General features: G+C 48.9%; 1 protein-coding gene and 2 non-coding genes across 3 annotated transcripts in view; 1 reads left to right on the top strand and 2 right to left on the bottom strand.

Annotated features, from left to right (window-relative positions):
* LOC119449588 (uncharacterized) overlaps nt 1-22200 on the top strand; it is a 378080-nt gene that overhangs the window by 90131 nt on the left and 265749 nt on the right.
* Trnat-cgu (transfer RNA threonine (anticodon CGU)) lies at nt 11567-11638 on the bottom strand. The gene has a single exon. It is a non-coding gene; the product is annotated as a tRNA-Thr (tRNA).
* Trnat-cgu (transfer RNA threonine (anticodon CGU)) lies at nt 21081-21152 on the bottom strand. Its single transcript has one exon. It is a non-coding gene; the product is annotated as a tRNA-Thr (tRNA).

Raw genomic sequence — 22200 nt, 5'->3', positions numbered from 1 at the left:
ACGCATGCGCTGCTGTCGCTGTTAGGTCCCACATTTCGTGCTGTTATTCTTTTCCTATAGCTTTTGCTTACACCAACTCGCTCAACTAACACATTTATAACTCCTACTAAGTCGTTGCGTCAAAGCGCCTAAACTACATAGCCACTTTATTTTTAGTCTTAGTACGTGCAGAACAACCGCTGAGTCGGCTTCGCCTCGCAGCTTTCAGCCATTGTGGATCGTCGCCTCCCGAAGATCAGCAGGCGCTGATCCCTCGAGGCGGCCGTTCGCTCTTTCGCCGCGGTTTCCGCTGGCTCGCGGTGCGGTGCTTGTGTTGCGCTTTGACTCGTCTCTGTCGATTTATCTCTCTCGGCCGTTCTTTCGTGTACGGGCGTCAGAACACGACGCCTGCTGCCTCGAATGTTGACCGCGATGGGGCGGGTTATGATGAAGTCGAGCTGCCTACTGCTACTGCTTTGGAGCAGAGTATTTTGTTCTTCGCCTCTTCGCTTGTCCGACTTCGTAAATCGCAAGTGAGAAGTATACTAAGTGATCCACCCGGTGCAGACTTCTCGTCGCTTGTAAGGCGGCGTTGCCGCCGCACTTTTTTGGCCAGCAGCTGATTTCTATCGCTGCCGCTGCGGTTCTTGCTGCTGGTCGGCTTTTTTTTCGCTTCATGTCCTTTTATTTGTTTTTATCTTTGTTTATTTCTGCAAACGCTTCAAAAAGGAAAGGGTAGAAGGGACTTGTGCCTCCTCCTATACCTCTTTGCATCAGGAATGAAAGCGCTCCCTATGCATGTGTATACCTTTCGTTCGCCGCTGTCCTCCTTGATATGTGATCTGTGTCAGCGACAGTTCTGTTACCTCTTCGGAAGGGTCCGGCTTCGCTCATGAAAACGGAAGTTCGTGGTTTAAGTTTGGTAGCACGTTACGGCCTGTATACAACTTTTGTCAAAAGAAACGGAGTCAATGGGCACCTGCAGGTGGCACTGGGAACAATGGTAGATGTTCTGTTTCATCAGGGCTGCTAGACAGCTCTGGGGAGAGAGGCAAGCTCTCGCAAGCTTTCTAGCTCTAACATTTCCACGTGCGCAACATGGCACAGCCAGGATTCAATAGTCGTCATGTTTATTGCGTGTTCCTTTATTGTGACAATCCTTGTGCTTACATACGACACTGCAGTATATATATATATATATATATATATATATATATATATATATATATACATATATATATAGTCCTACCACCTTTATAGACAGCTGTGCCGAGCGCTGTTCATCGGATTTCTGCGCTATAGCTCTCATGTGCTCTCTAGCTGCAAGTCAAACTTCCGAGCACTTCCGAGCGTGCAAGCACAGGGCACTCAGTGTTTGCCTCGGCCTTCCACGAAGCGAAGCTTCTACAGACCGAACAGTTATAACAGCTCGTGACCATCCCATATGAGGACGTACATTGCCACCGACCCGCTGAGGGAGCATATTCGCCACATTTTACGGATGCAATCAAAATACCTAGCTTGTCTTCCAGAACAACTATAGGGGTCATTCTCGGCCGTCAACACACATCGTGCCTCCATGCCACCGAGCTTCAAACCCTAGAAGCATCGTAAGCCTTGTGTCTATGACAACTTGAAGTGCGCCTTTTTGTCCCAGGGATGCGAGAGAAGGCTGACCTTCCTTTGCCTTGAAGCAAGCAACTCTAAATTATTCGTATGATTTCTACTGTGACCAAGTACATATATACACCGATGGTTTTCCCGCTCAGGCCAGCTCCACCGGCGCAGCGATATCCCATCAAGATTAATCAGCATCGAATACAGTGTTTCTTGCGCCACGGCACCTACTGGTTCTGATCGTGTGGCCATTCGAGGCGCCATCGATCATATTAACGGACAACCGGGTAATCGGCGGGCCACATTCTGTGGCTGAAAGGCCTACAATGTATTTTTTCAGCTATTTGTCGCGGACCCCTGTGTACAACACGTGTCGGAGATACGAAAAACAAGCCCCCACGTGATCGCGACAAGACACAGCATCATATGTCAGTGGCTGCAGGGTGATTGCGGTATTTCCGGCAATGATATCGCCGACTAAGCTGCTCGAAAAACAAACGAAGGAAAAAGACGTGAACCTCCTCGCCGAGACGTGGGAGGCCAAGATCTCCACCCCGGCCCTGGACGAACAACGACGTCTTGCACGGCAGAGCCCGGCTTCTATCGCGGCCAAGGAGTCCTGGAATGAGGTACCCTCCCACATAGAGTGATCCACATCTCAACGCTCGGGAACCGCCGAAAATTAAAGTTTATATCATCATCATCATCATCTACACCTTTATCGAGAACTGAGGCAGCCTAAGAGTGCTAGCGCATGATTTGACATCACCGAAGTGACGCACACTTGATTTTACTCACCATCGGTTACATTCACTCGACCCTTCTATGCAGTTTCATGTTATCTGGTCTTCCCCGAAGTGATGAAAGAGCAATTTGTCGCTTGCGCCTGATAGTTGCATTCACAAATGAATACTCATTCTTGATTGTAATGATCCATGGCGCCAAATACATTGCCTGTAGTGGCGAAGAAACTAGAACAGTTGCTGTTCTACTGACCGTCCTTAGAAAATGGAAGGCCTGCCCTCGGCGCCGCTCAAGACCAGATAGGCCAAAGACCTTTCTCGTTGGGCATAATATTGAGACCATCCATGATCTCGCATATCACAACGGTAGAATCCCAAATAAGCACTACTGCTATTCCTGAAGGCAGTCGGACTTAGCGACCGTCTGTGACAGCAGCGTTCCAAATTGTAAATCAGCGACATCAACAACAGACTTTCTCTCCTTCTCTCCATATTTTACTCACCTTTTCTTCCACCCCACCCCCGTGCTAGGTAGCCAACCGGGCTCAGTCCTGGTCAACATCCCTGCCTTTCTTTTATGCTTATCTCTCTCACATACATTTACATTGCACGACCGGCACGGCTTGAGGGAGACTCGTCTATAGCCCTCTGCGCTTGACAAAAAGAAGGCGTACTGGAAAACAGCGCCGTAGATGGAAGTGGAGTTCATGTGGCGTAAGCAAACAAGTAGAAGTGAAACTTCAATGCAGCGATGCGGTCTCATGAAGTCAATTCAGAAATGCAGGGAAGTGCACGCTGAGCATAAGAAAAAGAAATCACGCGGCTCATGTATATTGGCACAGGCTGTCAATGCTCTATCATTCGTGGAGGCGTTTAACGCGTACCAACGCACAGACATGCAGAGAACCTAGACAGGTTTCGTACCAACGAAGCATGTTTACTATAGTTATAGCTATCGGCGTGTTTAAGTGTACATGGTGGTGTGTCTGGGAACAGTGGTGTATATAAGTCAAATAGGACCAAAAAAAAAAAAAAAAAACAGAATGACGGGAAAGGTCCGGAGGAAACACGGATTTGCTGTAATAAATTTAATGTAAGCGAAACGAAAAACAAAGCAATGAAATTTTGATATTCGTGATATGCGTCACCACGATTGTACTTTCCGTGTATACCACTAAAAGGTTCATACGCTCACGATGGCTTATAGCTGTTGAGAAAGGCAAGATTGAAAGCGTATTCCTGACGCGGTCACTTTTTTGCCAATCCCTCAACGATTTTTATGCACGCGTTCCTTTTCTTCTTCCCCCACTGCTCAGTTACGGTGCCGCTGGTCCTACCTTATCAATCATCCCGCTATAATATATGCCTGGTTTAATTGTAAGCACGGATAGCACACCTGTGTGCGCGGAGCTATTAAAATATGCAAGCGCGCTAAAACTGCATGAATCATTGCCGCGTGCAGACGAAGTTCTACCCATCCATTAAAATTTATTTTCTGCTTTTCCGCTTCACGCGCCGCAGCCTTGGAGACTTTCGGATTCGCTCGTGGGGGGCTCGCGGGTCCTGACGTTTTCCCTCATCTGTCTTCACTTCGCTCGGCCAGTGTTTCGTTAGCTGACGCCACAACAAAGTGCGCGCTTTGGTTAATTGAGTTCCCTCCTCATTTACCGCCCCTCTTTGCCGTTCTAGGTAGTTCTTTATTGCGCTCGCAATTTCTGAGATCTCGCTCTCCCCTCACGCGGCACGTCGGGGATCGTGTTGCTCGAGGCCACGACCGCAGAGAGAGAAAGAGAGGGCGGTGGGGGGGGGGGGGGGAAGGGGGGGGGCTGCACGACAGACGAGGAACCTGAAAAAAAGTGACGAAAATACGCCACACTCGCTCGACATGCTCAACGAAAACAAAGCGAAAAAAAAAAAGAACGATATCCTCGAAAAGCAGCAAACATGTGAAGTGTATAAAGTCCTAAAGAGGCAAGGAAGAAAATGGGAGTCAAGAGAAGGTGCGTCGGTGGTTGCAGGACGCGACGGCAACGGTGGCGCGAGTTTGCCGTGGAAAGGAAGGGGCCGGCGGTGGCGGCAGTTCCACAATGGCTTCTTATTGTGAGCGTCGGCTTCCGCTCGTTGAGCATTCAGAGCCTGCTTTCGCCCACCCCATCCATCACCGGGCCCCCAAGAAAACCGGCGAACCCCACGCGCAACTCCAATCCCGGGCCGCCAGAGCGGCAGCTCCTTACGTCGAGCGGCTCGCACCCTTCGCGGCGCCTCCCCTCGGATCGCAGTATCGTGTACTCCCTGGCGCTGAGCGAGGCTTTCGCTTTTCTGCCAGTCACCGTCTTAAGTAGCTCGCCTTGCTCGGAAGGCGCCCCGCGTACGCTGCGCGTCACCCTCTTCTCTGAAACGCTGCTGGTTTTGCATGCTCTCATATCAGTGCTCGCGCCATCAGCGGCGGCTTTAGGCGCACTCAATTGATGGTTGAGATGGGTGATCGATGCGATCCTTCACCGTGAGGCGCTCGAGAAGTCGCTGATAGCGCGATGAGCGCTGTGTAAGCTTCCGCGCAGTTGCGACAGGCTGTCGCATTCATGTCGCGCGCGACTTTAGTAAACAACGGCGAACAATAACGACGAAACACTACAGAAGAAAAAAAAAGAAGAAAAAGGAGAACATAAACTTCCATGAAGTTTGTTTTAAATATTTTATTTCACATAAAATGTACGATTTGTTTTTCTGCGGGTTAAGTCGGTTGAATCGAAGTATGGAGGAAAGAAATCTTTGAGGAAGCCGCAGAGCCATCTTGGCAATCAGTTGTATCTCTTTTTTTTTAACACGAAAGTGTTTTATGCCGGGGTCCACCAAGACTTCACTGACGTATTTCCGTCACGGAAATACGTCATAGAACATAATACAAAGAAAGAAACCAGAAGAAAAAGTTCCACAAACATGCAAAATTTGGAAATCGAACCCACGACCTCTCGGTCCGCGACGATAGACCGCCGAGCGTTTAACCCATTGCGCCACAAACGCATTTGCAGAGAGCTACACAGACGCGCCTTATATATCTAAAGTCCGGACCACACGTACGCTTGCGGACGCGCGCAAGCTCGCGTCTGCGCGCCCACGCATGCGCAGACGGTGCGGCACGGCTCGTACGCGCCGAAACGCGGCGCGATCTCGGTGATCAGCTCCTCTCTGATATTGCGCGCTTGAGCTGCCTCGCGCCGGCGCGCCTGGCTACGCAGCTACGGTGCGGTACACTCAACTCTCAGTTAAGCAGATTTATAACATGCAAGAAAGAGCTCCTTCTTCGCTTTTTGTGCTGATCTAACAGTTCTACAAATATAACAATTACGGTTATAAATATCGAAGCATTTTGAAACACTGTCAACAACGAAGTACGAAGTGGCGTCTGCCAAGGCGTCAACAAGCGAGGCCAGTGAGCGCGCGCCGTCGTGCGTATTTGTGGATACAAACCGCCATTCCTCGCTAGGCGCGGCAACCGCAAGGCGCGTAGACGCGAGCTTGCGCGCGTCCGCAAGCGTACGTGTGGTCTTGGCTTAACACTCCTCCGTGTACCCGCGCTCTTGCTCGGGGCGGTGCCGCCGCCTACGAGCAGAAAAGAGAAGTACTGCATTATGACACTAACGCGCACCGACAGTGAACGCTTCGGTGGTCTCAGCACTACGACGCCTCGATGCCAGCATTCGAAGGGACGCTGGCATCAAGAAGCACTACCAACGCCACCTAGGTGGCGTTCACCGTACTCAGCACAGCGGAGCGTGGCCTCCGCAATTAGCTCTGAAAATGTTTCTGAAGTTGATCGCGGAGGCTGCAATTACGACGCGCTGTACGCGCTGATTTGACTCGGTGACGATTCAGTTACGTGCTTTGTCTTGCGCGTTGTATTAGTGTGTCAGTTACGTGCTTCGTCTTTCGCGTTGTGCTAGCGTGTGCAGCGTAGTGCAGCTTCCATATGCACGACGGTTGCTCATGGTCATCGACGTTGGTAGTCGTGATGGAGGAGACGTGCCACCAGGCGTCAGCGTGGGTGCATCAACGCCTAAGGGCGCTTTAGCCACAAAACACCAATAGACATTATATATCAATGTGCAATAAACATTACACTACTTTCTTGAAGACACGTTTCACTTTCGTGTTCTATACCGATTCCTATATAAGAGGGATCAACCACATTTTTTTTCTCTTTGCTCGCTGGCTTGTAGAGAGAGAGAGAGAGGGGGGGGGGTGGGGGTGATATAAGGAAGGCAGTTATGTTCACCAGTCAAGAGTCCGGTTGGCTACCCTACGCTGGGAGAAGGCAGAAGGGGAAGAGAAATAACAGAGAGAGGGTGGGGGGGGGGGGGAGTTACGGAGACGTGCACGGACCGTACTACAGAGTCAGAGGTATTCGTACAAACCAGACGCTCTCAGAAAGCACAAAAGTGCCTTCACTGCCTTCTGAACCGATGATCGGTGGGGACTGTGTTCTAGTATAGACTGTTCACTCAGAGGACGATCGTCTAGCTTGATGAATGCGTTCATCATAGATTGTCTTGCTGCTTCAAATTGAGGACAGCGGCACGATAAGTGGTCAATGTTCTCGCATCCACAGACATCACATGCAGGACTGTCAGCCATTCCAATTAGTGTTGAATAAGCTTTCGTAAAGGCAACTCCCAACCACAAGCGACACAGAAGAGACGCCTCGCGTCGGTGCTGTCCGGCCCAAGGCCCGAGTTGCGGCGGAGGGTTTAGTCTGTGCAGTATTCCACTCCGCTAACGAAAGTGTGCGTGGTAGAATGCGAAGCTGTCTCGTAGCGTCGGTCCTTGAGAGAGGAATGGGGACGTGGTGGCCTTCTTGGTTTGATGTTCGAGCTGCCTTATCTGCGTCATCATTTCCGATGATACCGCAATGGCCTGGTATCCTCTGAAAAGAGATATCATGGCCTTTTCCCCTCAAGTGATGTATAAATTCCATGATTTCGCACGTCAGCTGATCGTGAGTTCCATGTCGGAGAAACGACTGTACACATTGCCAGGTCGACCTTCAATTACAGAAGACTGCCCATTTTCCAGGACCATCATACAAGAAGAGTAAACAAAGTTGCTTCAGTGCAGATGGCGGTAAGTCCGACTTGTTCTGAATCCTGGGATTTTGAGATTCAATTGAGTAGGGTTCACACACCATGGTGGAATTGAAGGTCCTGCCGCAGGTGCGTACCCTGACGTAAGAGACGCACGGTGCGCGAAGACAATTGCACTGAATGTCGTGTGGGGCCTTTCTACAGGGAGGCTTGCGATGGGGTGGGTAGGTGTCCGGGCGAAGTGTTGTATGTGCACACGCATTGTTTCAATGGCAATGTGCGTTTTAATAGTGTAATCTTGAGCGACTGCAATAACTTCTGTCGTAGACGCGCTCCGCGGTAGACCAAGGCATATCTTGAGGACTTGGATACCTTGGATTATATTCAGGTTAATTCTGCAGGTGTTGGAGATGACCGGTAGGCTGTACCGCAGAAATCCAATAAAGAGGACCCTGTACAGTTGCAGCATAGATTGTACTGACACTCCCCAGGTCTTTCCTGCTAGGAACTTAAACATATGGCAAATTCCCGCCAGATGTTTCCTCACATAAATCACATCAGGGGTCCAGGAGAAATTTCTGTCAATAACCACCCCCAAAAATCTGTGACTTGTGCTGTACGAGATCAGCTGTCCGTCTACGAATATCATGTATAGAGACATTGGTTTCTTGGTAAATGCCACCACTGAACACTTTTCAAATGATATTTGAAATCCTTTTTTCTCGAAGGTAGGATGATGTTAAAGTGCCTGCCTTCTGAAGCCGCGCGCGAAGCTGAAGTCGTGTCACACCCGACGTCCAAATGCAAATGTCGTCGGCATAGATGGAGAGCATCACGGTGCATGGAAGGATGTCGGCGAGTCCATTGAGAATTAGATTGAACAGCGTTGGGCTCAGTACTCCGACCTGAAGCACTCCACGGTTGCTGTAATGCTGGAAGGTTGGGCCATTTCCGGTAAGTATGAAAAAGGATCTCTTTTGTAGATAGCTACTAATCCAGAAATAGATCATCCCACCAAATCCTACTGTCTTTAACGTGCTGAAGATCGCTTTGTGTGTTACGTTATCATACGCTCCTTTAACATCCAGAAACAGGGCAGCAGATAATCGTTTGCAGTACTTCTGGTGGTCGACGCACGTCACCAAGTCGATAACGTTGTCTATGGAAGAACAACCATTGCGTCTGGATATACCTGGTAATGTTCGAGGTACCATTCTAATCGTACTAGAACCATCCTCTCCATTAGTTTTCCGATGCAGCTGGCAAGCGCAGTCGGTCGGTATGGTGCAATGTCTACAGGCGACTTGCCAGGCTTGAACAGGGGGAAATAGGCGACTGGTCTTCCATTCCTGGGGAACCGTACCTGTCTGCCAGGAGCTGCTGAACAAGAGTAGGAGCACTTTCCGAGCCTCTTTGCCAAGATTACGTAGGGCACGATAGGTTATACCATCGGGACGACCCCTGGTTTACGAGACCAGTGCTCTACCACTGAGCTGTAGCGGCTTTTTTTTTTGTTATTTCCTTTTTGCAGTATACATAAACAAAATTTACAAACAAAGCACCAAAGGGCTAAACCACCAGTCTAACTTTGACTGGCTTGCTTTAAAAACGTTTTAATTGAGCCAATTCGTTCAGCAGCGGAATCCATTCGGGTTGTTCTTTTTTGGTCTGATACACATCTATTGGGTAATTAATACTTTCTATGAAGTATTCCCGTGCTGGTAGGGCATCTATATCGACATGACGTACCGCCATTCTTGTTCGCCATACACTGTGGAGCACGAGCAACATGAACATGTCGTAAGGGACGTCATTCTCGTTTTCGACGGTCAAAAATCGGATACCGTATGGCGTGACAGGGAGGTCCTTTTTTAAAGTGCGCTGCAAGATGTGCCATAAAAAGACAGCATTCCAGCAGTCTAGGAAAATGTGGTTGGTCGTGTCGGGTTTCTTGCAGATAAGGCAATCGACCACGGAACGAACAGCCCCTTCTCCTGCAGCCATGGTTTAACCAGCAGTGTTTCACTGTGCAATTGGAAGAAATGCACGAGTGGTCATCATCCTTACCCTTTTCAGAACGTCCCTTTCAGCACCGATACGGTATACGGCTCTGAAGATTGGCTCAGGCAACATAATGTCACGTAAATCTTTGTAAAGACGCTTTCGCGTGACAGCCGATAAGTACTTCATTGAGAAACGTTATTTCAGTATACCGTAAGCCATCACTATTTCTTTTAAATAACCGTGCAGGGTACAGCATTTTACACATCTAGTTGACACTACAAATTCCGGAAGTTTGTTGCTAAAGAAAATTTGCATAAATGTGCGTAAAAAAGGGTCACTTTGGTCTCGTAGAAAAATAAATCTCGACACTATTTGTTTCAAGAACAGATGAGCTAAAACGACACCAAGACATTTTTTTACACTGTGACATAAGTTCTGATCCCCCCCCCCCCCCCCAAAAAAAAATAAAAAAAATAACACTGATCCCCAAACAAAAACTGCTAAAACCCGGTGCAATTTCTGCACATCGATTCTAGACATAAAAAGAATCTGGGGGACATACCACACTTTGCAAACAATAAACCAGTTACAAGCAGTGGCTCGAGGAAACATGGACAATTTTTTGCCAACCCAACTTCGAGTTTTCACGCGTACATCTTCACAGACTTCACACCAGTATTGATTGGTGTCCTTGTAATGCTGCAGAGGAACACCTAGATACCTTGTAGGTACGATCGACCAGTTCATGTTTGCAAATAATTGCGGGGTGAACTCCCAACACCTATGCAGGCCGAGGCATTTGTCCCAGTTTACTGCACTTCCCGTCAACTTACAAAATGAAACTATAACACGCATCGCTTCACTGACGCTTTCTTTATCATGGCAAAAGACGGCTACGTCATCGGCATATGACAAGATTTTTACCTCACTTTCCATTAGCTTAAAGCCATGTACATTTACATCGTTCATAAGTTTCATACAAAATGGTTCCATGTACAAGGCAAATAATAATGCCGAACTTGGACACCCCTGTCGCACACCATTCCTTATTTGAAAGCTTCTGGTAACATGCCCGTTAACAACAACACGCGCAAAATAATTTCTATAACACATCTTAATCCCTTCCAAAATAACTGACCCTATGTTAACATATTCAAGTATCATAAAAAGAATCTCATGGTTTACACTATCGAACGCTTTTTCCATATCTAATTGTAGCATCGCCACGCGATCGTCGAACTTGTCACAACATTCTAAGACGCTCCTGGCTATATGGATATTGGTGTTTATAGTACGTCCCCTTATTCCGCAAGTTTCATGTGGCCCGATTAGTGTTTTTATCACATTTTGAAGCCTTTTCGCGAGCACCTTCATGAAGACTTTATAATCGACATTGGCGAGAGTGATAGGTCGATATGATTTAACAAATAACAATTTTATAGGGTCTTCGATATTAGTATTATATGTGCCTTCCGAAATGAGACTGGCAGCTTCTTTAATGTGAAAGCCTCAATGAAAACCCCGTGGAGGACCGCTGACATCACGCTCTTAAATGCTTTATATATTGCTGCTCCTAAGCCATAGGGCCCCGGCGCTTTGCCGGCACTTAAGTCATCGATAGCTTTCTCTACCTCGGCTATGATAATCGGCGTTTCCAGTTGTTCTTTTTCGGTGTCTGGTAGCATCGCTATTTGTGGCAGGAATTCATTTTCAAACCCCTTCTCTGCTTATTTGCTTCTTGTCCGAGTAAGCCGTGAGCATATTCAATGAATGCCGTCTCAATCGCTTCATCTTCATGTGCGATTCCAACATAACTGCTTATCGCCTTTATTTCATTGCGCTTTGCGTACCTCTTTTCATCCCCGAGCGCTCGCTTTGTCTGTATTTCACCTAGAAACACTTTTCCCGCACGCGCTCTTATCATTGCACCTCGTTTTTTTTTTTTTTCGATATCGGTAACCTCGAATTGGTTTTTCAGTTGTCTGTTTTTTCTCTTGTGAGTTCCAGGGTACACTGAGCTATAGCGGCCGATAATAGTGACTCGCAAAATGCTCCAGCTATCCAGCACTTTCACTCATGTGGAGATAAAATGACACGCTATTCTTGCACATGTCAGAGAACAACAGAAAAAAAAAAATGTAATGCCGCCAGTGAGGTTTGAACTCACGACCCCTGGTTTACGAGACCAGTGCTCTACCACTGAGCTATAGCGGCCGATACTAGAGACTCGCAAAATGCTCCAGCTATCCAGCACTTTCACTTATCTGGAGATAAAATGATGCGCTATTCATTGCACATGTCAGAGAACAACAGAAAAAAATGTAATGCCGCCAGTGAGGTTCGAACTCACGACCCCTGGTTTACGAGCCCAGTGCTCTACCACTGAGCTATTTTTTATTTATTGCCGGTCTTTGACGTTGTACAGAGCACACAGTATAGAACAAAATCACAAAAAGCACAACTACAAAACATTGAAAAACATGAAAGCGAGCAGTCCAACACGGACTGGCGTTGTCCAACTAAAATTCTTTTAATGCTGTCAGAGGTTCTAGCCTCGACAGCCAATCGGGTACACAATCTTGTGTTTTCTTTATTTGAATGAAGCGAGACATACTGTCTCGAAAATAAATACGAGCAAGCCTAGCGTCTGGGTCGCAATGGTACCCAGCCATCCGTGCCCACTATACACAGTGGAGGCCATGGAGCATTGTTAAATCGTATGGAACTCCGTCCTCATTCTTTATCGCTAGGTACCTGATCTCATGCGGATTCAACGGAAACTCCTTCTTGATTTTCCGTTTTAGGACGTCCCAGAAGTAGGCCCCTTCCCAGCAATGCAAGAACACGTGATCTACGGTTTCAGGTTGCTTGCAAATCAAGCAGTGTGAGCCCCATGGTACAAGGAAGCCGCGTTCTTCCATGAAGGTTTTCACTGACAGTGTTCCTGCGTGTAGCTTAAAAAAGAATGTTTTTACCCCAGTAGGCACCTCTATTCTTTTCACCCATTTAAGGACATCCTGTCCTGGTCCTCCACTGTATACCGCTCTGTACAATGGCAAAGGAAATACAATATCGCATACATCTTTATATAATGCCTTTATTTTCACGCCACATAAATAATCGAAAGAAAAACGCACAGAAAGAAAGCGCACTATCGGGTATACTTCTTTAAAATAGCCGCCAATCGTTCCTGGCATACTATTGGCACTAACAATGAGACGCCGGCAAAGCGGCTCTTAACCTGAGCTGTAATACCGTACGCAGAAATGGATCACGTACGACTCAAAAAAACAAATATTTATTGACAAGCAGTCGTACAAAAAGATGCGCCAAGCCCAGCCCGTCTGCCTTCACCCGCCTGAACAGATTTGTTCGGCTACATCTTTCCCAGGTAGAGTCCCAGATAAAAACGGCGAACACTCTGTGCAACCTTTGCACATTTACCCTTGAACAAAACAACGTCTGCATGACGTACCACAACTTCGTAATGAAAAACATATTACATACAGTTGCCCTTGCGAAAATGGGCAGGTTGATGCCTTTCCACCTGTCTGCTTTTTCTCTTGTTTCTTTTATTTGGCTCGTCCAGTATTCCTCGCTATGCTTGTAACTGTCCAAGGGAACGCCGAGATACTTGGCAGGGGTTTTCGCCCAGCTCACATTAGCGAAGTTGTCCGGGGCCGAAGACCACTCTCCGTGCCACAAACCGAGGGACTTACCCCAGTTCACTTTACTGCCCGTCACATCACAAAACTGTTTCACAACGCGTATTGTTTCCGTTACACTTTCTCTGTTTGTACAACACACGGCGATATCATCTGCATATGCCAGGAGCTTGGCTTCTGTTGCTGCCAAGCTATAACCGCGTATTTGATAATTCTCAATTATCACCAAACACATCGTTTCTATGTAAATCGCAAATAAAAGAGGACTGAGGGGGCAGCCTTGACGCACAGAATGCATGACGTTAATGGGGGCCCCCAATGATTTATTCACAATTAAGCGTGTTGTGCAGTTCTGATACGCCAAGCCACTCCCTCTGTGATAATGGTACCTACACTAACGTGATCCAAAATGGCAAACAAAATATCATGGGAGACACAGTCAAACGCTTTCTCGAGGTCAAGCTGGAGCACTGCGACGCCGTGATAAGTGACGTCACAGCACTCGAGCACGCACCGCATCGTGTGAATGTTCGAAAAAATTGACCTGCCTTTGATCCCACACGTTTGGTGGTCTGCGACTATTTCTTTGATGACTCTTTGAAGTCTGGCTGCCAAAACCTCCATAAAGATCTTATAATCGACATTGGTTAAAGATATCGGCCTAGAAGATGTCACGAGCCTAAGTTTCTCCGCTTTGTCACTCTTAGGTATCAAGATGGTATGCACTTTACCAAAAGAAGGCGGCAAAGCTTTGTTCACATACGCAGCGTTAAACAGGTCTGTTAGCAGGGGCGACAGTTCTTCCTTTAAAGCTTTATAAAAACACGCGCTGAGACCGTCAGGTCCGGGTGATTTACCACTTTTCAAATAATTTATTGCGTTTTCGACTTCGTGTTTTCTTATATTCCCTTCTAATCGGTCCTTCGTGTCGTCACTCAATCGCGGCATGCGACCGAAAAAAACCTGTTTTAACTCATCTACATTGGCTTCTTGAAATGCAAATAGCGACTGGTAATACTCTAAAAACTCTCGGCCTATGCTCTTATTATCGTCGACAAGTGCGCCATTCCACGAGATCTTATCGACATGATTACGTCGACCATGGGCTTTTTAAAGTGCAAACGCCCTTTTGGTGGGTGTCTCCCCCGCTACTAATGCGTTTGCTCTTGCTCGCACAATCGCACCTTGATAGCGTTCTTTGTCCAACTGCTCATTTTTTTCTTCGATGGTTCGCATATCTTGCTTGTACGCCCCTGGCTCTTTGCACTCCAGCGCTTAAGAATTTTTCGTAAGTCTCGTTCTTTCATTTCTCTCTCAAACTTTAAGCCGCTCGATCTTTCTATTGCTTTCATTTTTACCTTTTGTTTGAACCATTCCCATTTCTCTGCTATTGTTTCAATACTTTCATCGCTTACTTCCATGACGGCCTCATGTATTGCGTCTACAAATGGCTCGTCTTTTAGTAGTAAGGCATTCATTTTCCATAGGTACCAGTTAAAAGATTGACTCTTCTTCATTCCTATGTTACATTTCACCAAGCAGTGATCTGAGAACGACACAGGTGCAACAGAATAACTGTGGCACTTTTGAATCATGACCTGTGACATGTGCAGTCGCAATCTTTTTGAGGGTGAACACGGGAGCGCATGGCTTTCTATATCACCAGCGCCGTCAGACGGCAGCCACAATATCTGCGCGCATGCTCGGGGAGGGTAGGCTCCTTTCGTGCGCATTACGTCATCGTAGCGCGCGTGTGTCGTCTGCTAGCAGTTTTGTAGCGTTAGCTACACTGGCCTAGCCAAGCCCGTTTCGCGCGGCACATCAAGAGCCGTGCTGCGCATGCGCAAGGATCAGTGATGTCACACGGCTTGCGCACTGGAGCCACCGGAGCCGGCACCTCTCGCGCACTCCGCCGCCGCCGCGCGCGACGAGGCGAACCCGGCGGTGGATAACCACCTCCTGCACCTCTGGGAAGCCCGGCATAGCCTCGTCCGCCGATGGCGCCGGCAGAAGCATAATCGCAAACTCAAAATTCGCATCGCAAAGCTTACTCAGCAGGCGGCAGAGTATGCGGCCCAACTCGCCGACTCAAACTAGGTAGACCGATGCAACACCGCTGCTCGACAAATGTCGAACCGGAATACGTGGCGCCTTTTCCGCACCCTCATTGATCCGGCCCAAACTCGCACTGAGACCCAAAAGCACCTTCAGAGAGCAATTCATGCGTTCGATGGAGACACAGCCAAAATGGCTGAAGTTCTCCGCGCTAAGTACCTCTGCACGAACCAGGATTCCCGCGGGTCGGCGTACTCGTATGCAGGCTCCGAGAACACGGAGCTGGATCGTCCGTTCCAACTTCACGACCTCAAAGCGGCCCTGGCAAAAATGAAGAGAGGGACAGCTCCAGGCAGGGATAAGGTGACGGTAAAGCTATTGGCTAACCTCCCTGATCTCGCGTACATGCAGCTGCTTGAGTATTTTAATGCCATCTGGGAGGGAGGAGCGCCTCTCCCGGTGGATTGGAAAACAGCACTCGTTACTTTCATTCCCAAACCAGGTAAAGCCATTAATATAAACAATCTCCGGCCCATCTCCCTTACCTCTTGTGTGGGAAAGTTAATGGAGACCATGGTCCGCGACCGATTGTCTACCTACCTCGAAATACAGAACACCTTCGCAGACACTATGTACGGCTTCCGCCCACACCGGTCCGCACAAGATGTTCTGCTCCAACTCCATCGGGAGATCCTGGCTCCGGTCGAACACCCCAGCGACGATAAGGTAGTTCTTGCCTTGGACTTAAAGGGGGCGTTTGACAACGTGACCCACGAGATCATCCTTACACACCTGTCCCAAACAGACTGTGGATACAACACATTTCGATACATCCGACAATTCCTGACGGATCGGCAATCCTACATTCGTCTGCAACACTCAGAACATGGCCCGTACCAGCTTGGTACGCGAGGGACGCCACAGGGAGCGGTTCTCTCGCCACTCCTCTTCAACTTGGCCATGGTCAGGCTACCTACCCTACTGAGTGCGGTCCCCGGCGTGCAGCACGCTCTGTACGCCGACGACATCACTCTGTGGGCAACACATGGTTCGGTAGGAGACATCGAGACCAACCTGCAGCAAGCGGCGTCTATTGTGGACGAATACGCACGCCGCTGCGGTCTTGAATGCTCCCCGAGCAAATCGTAATTCGTGCATCTTCGGCCCAATCCGAAATGCACAACCAAAATCTACCTCTCCCTGCTTAGCGGTCCAATCCCCGAACACGAGGAGATACGAGTATTGGGACTCTTTATTCACCGGAACCGCAAGATTGATACAACTCTCCAAAAGCTCCGCAAGGTGGGGGACCAAGTGGGCCGCATGGTCCGCCGGGTTTCTAACAAACGGGGGGGATTACGATGCAAAGACGCCCTGCGGCTGGCGAATGCGTTCGTGACCAGCCGGATTCTGTATTCGGCACCGTACCTCCACCTGCGCAAATGCGATGAGAACGCACTCGAAGTGATTCTCCGCAAACTCTACAAGAGAGCCCTCGATCTCCCCATCACTACGTCCAATCAACGTCTTCTCGAGTTAGGAATGACGAACACATTTGGGGAGCTCCGTGAGGCGCATCTCAACAATCAATACTTGCGGTTAGGCAAAACAGCAGCGGGTAGCCGCCTTCTGACCCGCTTACACATCGCTTACACAACTCAACGGGAGGAGCGGGTCTCCTTGCCTGAAGCCTGGCGCTTCCCACTACAGGTACGACCCCTCCCCAGCAACATGACCAAGGATGCCCACGATGGCCGCCGCCTCGCGCGTGCGGCGTCCATTTCCGAGCGGTACGGCACCCGGCCGGGGGTATTCTACACTGATGCAGCTGGCCCGCACCACGGGGGCTGGTATACGGCAGCTGTCATCCACCAAAACGAACCAGTACAGGGCCTCACTTTCCGTGCCCCTAACATAACACACGCGGAGGAAGTCGCCATCGCGCTAGCCGCCGCGGATCCAGCTTCCCGAGTCATCATCACCGACTCTAGGGAAGCCTGTCGCAACCTGCAGCAGGGACGCATTCCGTATCGTGCCTTTAAAATTCTTCACCGATGTGAGTACCAGGGTTACCCGACCCGGCGAACCGTCATCTGGGCCCCAGCACATGCGGGGATCGAGGGAAATGAGGTAGCAGACGCTACTGCCCGCGCGCTTAACTACCGGGCATCGCCTCATCCGTCGCATATAGAGGACCAGGATTTCAATTCGGCTATTAATTTCCGGCAAATTTCTATTTTCTACCAATCTTCTCATGGCCGGTATCCTCCCCCGTGTAAAGGCCTCACGAAGGCAGAGGAGCGCTGGCTCCTGCGCCTCTATACCAACACAGTACTGTGCCCGGCAGTACTGAAGCATTTTAATTCAGCTTTTTCAGGCGAGTGCCCGCACTGTGGGAACGTGACCGCGGACACCTACCACATGGTATGGGCATGCCCCAACAACCCGGCCTACCTCCCCCACCCCCATCCTTCCCGAGAGAGCTGGGAGGCTGCCCTGCTCGGCTGCTCGACCATACCGGACCAACGTGCCCTGGTTGACCGAGCCCGGGCTGCCGCAAAAGCCACAGGGGTCCCGGAATAGGAACCCCTCCTAGACTTTGTACGGGGCGGGCCCTTCTGGCTCGTCCCAAACTCTCTTTGTATATAGTGACAATAAATGTTTTTCACTCACTCACCGCCGCCGGTCTGCGCATTCCAGAGGAGTGACGTCGTAGCCGTGGTAGACGCACTGGCGCCGGCGCGCGCTCGCTGTGCAGTCGCCGTCTGACACTGCGCTGGAGCCGCTGCGCTTCTGACTGGCGTTTGCCAGTGTGGTATAGCCATGGAGAAGGAGAGCGCAAATGCTGCTCAACAGCGCAGAAGAACGGAGAAGCTTGACTCATCGGATCCCGAAGTAGTTGCCTGGCAATTAGCGGTTGAGCATAGGAGACAACCAGGAAAGCTAAGAATAATCAGCTGAACCTTTGCTAACGCTACGTATATCCTGGCATAGCCGAGCTAAGCCACTGCAACTTTTTTTCGCCTCAATAGAAACCAAATTATGACAGAAACCACGATTTTGATGATTTTAATTCAGAACGTTGTGCTTCTTATGCTTGGCGTTATTGCTTTTCACTTTGTTTAGTTTTCCTTCTGCTGTGTTCTTATCGTACAACGACCAGGCAAGGGAACACAAACATCCGAACTTTTATTTGGTACAAGTTCAACAAAAGATTGATCCATTTAGAAGTAGTATTAGTAAGCAGGAATAATTTTCTCTTTGATGATGTTAGTATTTTGTCATACAACCCTTTGCGGAAACGACTGCTGCCATCCTAGAAGGCAGTGACGCCTACAGCGCTGGCACAAAGTCATGATGCGCTCGAAGGTCCTCCCATTGTTGTCGAACGGCTGCCCACAGCTCGTCCCCAGTCGTCGGGCGGACAGGTTTTCGCACCATGGCTGCTTTGACGTACCCCCATATATTTTCGCAGATGTTCATGTCAGCGCCTTTGGCCGGCCAGGAAAGCATGCTGATTCTGCGATTTTCTATATGTTCCTTGACAACGTTTTCCGTGTGAACCGGCCCCAGGTCATGTTGAAACAAAGTCGGCATCGGGAAAGACGCTGTGGGTGTAGGGCAGCAACACATTGTCCAAAATTTCTGTGCAGTATCACTGCGATGTAAGGGCACCTTCTATGCGATGCAGAGGCCCGATACCATGCCTTGACACCGCGCCCCACACGTTCACGCAGTTTCGGCCACTCGCGGCCACTCCATGCACATTGGCTGGCTCGTAACTGCATGGAAATCGTATTTTTGACTATCCTTCGCAAAATCAAACGTGCATTAAGAAACGTTTCTTACCGTGTGCCTCTGGTTCGCCAAACTCGCATCCGTTGGTCTTGCCGAGTTGTAAAAGTCTACTAATCCGAGAAGATCACTCGGCCCCAGTCATCTGCCATCCATGAGGCGTGTGCTTCGGCAAACTGGAGACGTGACTTCTTGTTCGAAGCAGTGACGACTGGCTTTCGTGCAGCTACATAATTTCGCAGTCCAGCACTTCGGAGGCGTCGCCGGACCGTAGCAAGGGAAGCGTCCACATCTAGCTGTTCCCGCACTTGCCTCGCGGACTGGAATGGGTTCTCGACGACAGCAGCTACCATAAGCGCGTCTTCATCCTCCGTCGTTGCCTTTGGTCGACGCCTGTGTGGGGCATCACAGAGTCGACCTTCCTTGCTGAATGCCTGTTGACGGTCTTTAGCGGCCTGTGCACGAGAGCACCGATGGAGCGCTGTGAATATCCCTTGAGCGAATATTGTACGATTTTCCACTTCTCTTCTTCGGGAACGCGGGCCATGCTGAAATTCAGTTGCTGCCCTGACAGATGCGGTAATGTGCAAGAATATATATACGCTCCTCAAAGCCGCTTTTTAAATACGCCCACAAGTGGCATGAGCATGCGTGGCCTGGCTACAGATCAACAATGATCTTGAGAACGCCCACAAAACATTACATATATTTTCAAGTTTATTGATGCATCGTGGGGAGCGTAATGAGAAATTCAACATCGTCACCAATCCCGAACCGCACGGCTACCTTATTGCGGCACGCGCGCAGCAGACGACACGCACTTGCTTGCGTGACGCAATGCGCACGGCGGGAGAATTTGCGCACGCCGGACACACTGCGCATGAGCAATGCTTCTCGTTGCCGCCGCTGAACCGCGCTGTGAGCTCAGAAGGCCTAAAGTCCCTAGAAGACCACGCGTTCCCGTGTTCATCCTCAAAAAGATTGCGACTGTACATGCGGTCTAACCGCGCATGGCTACTGCCTTGAAATCGCGTATACATCAGTTCCCGCTCCCCCTCCAGACACGCATACATCGTCTAGTTCACTTTCCCTAATCAGCCTAGACAATATACGACTGCTTTTATCGTGGATACCAGCATTATTGGATCTATCCCGAGCACTCAAAACACAGTTGAAATCCCCCAACAAGAAAGCATGCACTTTTCACTGCTAATATACTGAAAAATATTCGAAAAAAAAAAAAATAACGCACGTTCTTACACCATTTGGCGCATATATGCATGCAACTCGGAATTCAACTTCACAAAAAACAAAATCGCAAATAACAATCCTACCCGATTGACATGAAAACACACTTTGAACCACCAGGTCGCGTATATAGTTTCTTAACAAACAGGACACTTCCAGCGGACGTCCCTACCGCGTGGCTCACGACCGCATAATATCTAGACGCGAAACGCCGCACCATGCTCCCGGTCTCCTCCTCCCCGTCTACCTTGGTCTCCTGGACAGCTAAAACGTCTATGTCGTGGTCAGTGACCAACCGTAGGACTTGACGTTGCCTACGGCTAGCCGCCAAGCCTCGCACGTTTAGTGTGGCAATACTGAGAGACGGGTCAGGTGCCATGCTGTACTAAAGGATGAAGTAGGCCCGGAGCATGGTGCTTACCTTTCACGACTAGCCGTCGGCTAGCCGCCTCCGGATTCGCCCGGCTTCCCGGCGTTGTCGGTGGTCTGCTGCGTTTTGTCCCCAGGCTTTCTCTCGGGCGGAACATTCGGTTTGGGTTTGAAACCAGAACGCCTCCCAAGAGGCGCTTTCGCCGGCGGCCCGTCCCCAGTGCTGGATGCTGCATTGTTCTTGTCTCCGGCGTCGTCTCGGGTGCGCTTGAAGGTTGCACCGAGACTAGCAGCCCGGTCCGCGTCGTTAGCAGCCTCACTCTGTTGCATTTCTGATTCGTCATCGCTTTCGCCTTCACTAGCACCTTCCTTTGCAGGGACAGCTTCCGTGTCGACACTGAGCTATAGCGGCCGATAATAGTGACTCGCAAAATGCTCCAGCTATCCAGCACTTTCACTTATCTGGAGATAAAAGGATACGCGATTTATTGCACATGTCAGAGAACAGAAAAAAAAAAATTCAATGCCGCCAGTGAGGTTTGAACTCACGACCCCTGGTTTACGAGACCAGTGCTCTACCACTGAGCTATAGCGGCTTTTTTTTTCTTTCTTACATGGTATTTATTGCGTCATGTATATGCGAGAGAAATACTATCTGCGGAAAACGTGCAAGCACCAGCCAACACATCTCATACTCATGGCCTAGAAATGGCTTAAAATCTCGTTAAGCACACCCTGCACGAGCAAAACTACAAGTTGCTTTGTTCTTAGCAAGTGGCAAGTAACTTTGATCCTAAAAAGGTGGCAACGACAAGCAACGTAACAAGAGATGGTACCAGTCCGGTTGAAACTCTGTCAAGTCATACATGTCCTTCAAGTGACCAATCATTTGAGCGTAGTGAAATTTCTCCGAAACAACAGGTTCAGCGTTTCTGTCTAACATGCGCGTCTTCCATAAGCTGTGTAGTCCAATTAAGAAAAACATATCAAAAGGCACGTCTTCTCCGTGGGGTGCAATCAAGTATCGGATGGTATGGTGATTCAAAATGAAGTCTTTCTTGAGAGTTCTTTGGAGCACATCCCAAAACAATATTGCGTCTTTACAACTTATGAAGCAATGCTCTATAGTCTCAGGTACACAGTGGATACAAAAATTCCTTTTTTGTGCAACCAAGTTTTGACAGGTAATGTTTCACTGTGTAATTTAAAGAAAAACGTTTTTGTACATGGGGATAAAGGCATCTTGTGGACTCGTTTAAGTACGTCTTTCCCTGGCAAACTGGAGAATGTGGAACGGTAAAGTGGAGGTGGGAAAATCATTGATATCAAATCTTTGTATAGTTGTTTTCTGGACACTGTGTAGAGATACTCAGTAGAAAATCGAACCATAAGGAACTGCACAGCGAAATATACTTCATACATAAAACCCCACAAACAAGGTCTTTCAGAATATTGGGATGAAACTACCTGATTGGGTAATGCATTGAATAAGTTAACTTGTATGAATGATCGTAGTATCGGGTGTGAAGTATCTCGAAAAAAGAAGAAACGCCAAACAATCTGTCGCACATATAGATGCACTAGGCCAAGTCCGCCAGCACGAACGGGTCTAAAGATATTATCTAGTCTCATAGGCTCAAAGGT

This window comes from Dermacentor silvarum, chromosome 4 (genome assembly GCF_013339745.2).
Source record: "Dermacentor silvarum isolate Dsil-2018 chromosome 4, BIME_Dsil_1.4, whole genome shotgun sequence".
NCBI classification, from domain to species: Eukaryota; Metazoa; Arthropoda; class Arachnida; order Ixodida; family Ixodidae; genus Dermacentor; species Dermacentor silvarum.
Note: the sequence above shows the minus strand (reverse complement) of the source record. Positions and strands in the feature narration are given on the sequence as shown.